A 2,293-nucleotide genomic window follows, 5' to 3' on the forward strand; every position below is an offset into this window, starting at 1 on the left:
CCACACTGCTCACCGAGCCACCTCCGTTGTCGGTTTGTTAATTCACCAGCACCACTAACTATATTAATTGTATTAGCCCTTGCCAAAGTGATAAGTCCGGGGTTCGTCGCACACACAAACCGCGATCCTTATTCCTCGTGTCTCGGGCATAGCTGACCATCCTGAGGCGAGTCTCGCTTTTTCACTAGCGTTCGTCGTTTTCCATGTCGTTTCGTTTACACATAAAAAGACACAGTCCTTGCCTAGTAGAGGAATTTTAAGAAATTTCTTCTTTGCATTTACTCATATTTTAACTGAGCAAAATGAGAAATCACACAGATATGTGGTAAATATATCTAAGATCTATTCTTCTGCCTAAATTAAAACATAAATTATACCTCAAATATAGTTTCTTAACATGGTAATTTACATGACAGAATATAATATATATATCTCTTTATTATTGACTAAATTCCAGTCAATGAGTTGCCATTAATCTTACTATAAAATGTTTTGCTACAAGCAGTAGAACAGAAATTCCATTATTTTTTTATTATCAGATAATAGTAAGATAATGTTTCTGCCTTTTATTTCTGTGGATTTTTTTTTAACATCAAGTGCACTACATAATATTAAGCTTTGTAACATAATAAAAAATAACTTGCTGCAAGACGCTGCACAATTTGACAATGGCTGGTTAATAATGCATTAAAAAGATGAATAGCACTTATTCTTTAGAGTTCCAATAATGGAATGAACTAACTAACCAGGATGAATTAGACTATATGTAGCTGTGGTATAGATTGGCTTCTTTGACACATGATTTGCAGAAATTCTTCATCAGCAATATAATTATTGTTGCTATCTTCACCCTCAGCATCATTTTCCATCATACTGGGCTCTATACAATCTTCCTCGTCCTTCAAACCAACTTCCTCTGGATTATTTTCCTCAAGGAAGAGCACAATATCTTTGTCCTGTTCAAGAGCCATGATGCAGTATAGCTCCGCAATTTCAGTTTCATATCACTAAATCACAACAGAATGTCTGCAGTTGTTGTTTGGTCATCCAATATCCAAAATATATTACCAAATTTCAAGTCAGAGTATCATTTTAAAGGATGGAAATCAAGGTTATTGATCATACATTACCAATAATTGTCGCTTAGCTTGATCGGGTCGTATCTCTTTTTGCAGAGACAAGTTCACTAATGGGGTAGATGTGCACTAATTTCTAACTCATTGGGGTTGATTAGAATGAAAATACCAGAATCGCAAGTGGGTTTATTGCCATGGAGGTGGTGTGGCAATGAGCAGAAAATGGAATGAAGTTAGATGCTTTTGCACTCACAACCAAAGTCACCCAGCTGACTTTGCCCTCAACTACTGCCTGAGCAAGATTGGCTGGAAGCCATCTGTGACACGCATTTGCTGTACACAAAATGAATGTGATATTTTGAGTCACCTGGGGTCAACTTTCAGAGTTGGTTCTTAAGGGTACCCAAAATGGAGGAGGGGGGGTAATTTCAACCAAAAATGTAAAGAAAATAACTCCATCTGAAATTCTTTAGATTCATTTTTATGACAGATAAAGATGAGGCAGGCGTTATTCCATTCACAAAAATATATGTAATAATGGTCAGGATGTGTGTGTTCGATGTCTTTCAGGAAGATGAAAAAATATGTTATTTTTACAAATATAGATTAGAGACTAAGGAGCCACACTGTGCCCATTTTTTTGTAAAATAACTCCATACATTGACTTGAAGCAAGGCAGGGTATGAAAGGCTATCATCTGCATAGAGAGGAGCCAGAGAGCCATGGGGCCACTGTTTGCTGGTGAGAAAGACTTCCTCCTTAACTTGTTATCCCCAAAAATATCATATATCATTTTTATTACAAAAGCTTGAAAACTCACAATTCTTTTTTTTTCCTATTTGAAATTCAAGCTTGGCAACCTTGATCAGCTGATAATAAAAAAATGAAGACCAAAAGTAATCACCATCTCACAAAAACTGAAAATCTGAAAAAAGGAAATATAGAAGAAAGGTGAACATTTCATTTTGTTAATGTAATAAACCACTAAAGATATATGATTATAGTTTACTGCAGTGAAGTTTTGTGTATTTTCACTGAATGGCAGTAGAATTTAATTGTAGATACATATACTGTGAAAAAGATATATATCACCTCACTTCTTCATTCTAGTGACCTTTACTCTTTTAGCGATTTTGAACCTATCAATATGGAAATGGTCTTCTGTTCCGACACACTGGTAGGAATATGTCTGTTTATCTATTTTCATAATTTTTATT

This window comes from Penaeus monodon, chromosome 22 (assembly GCF_015228065.2).
Source record: "Penaeus monodon isolate SGIC_2016 chromosome 22, NSTDA_Pmon_1, whole genome shotgun sequence".
Taxonomy (NCBI): domain Eukaryota; kingdom Metazoa; phylum Arthropoda; class Malacostraca; order Decapoda; family Penaeidae; genus Penaeus; species Penaeus monodon.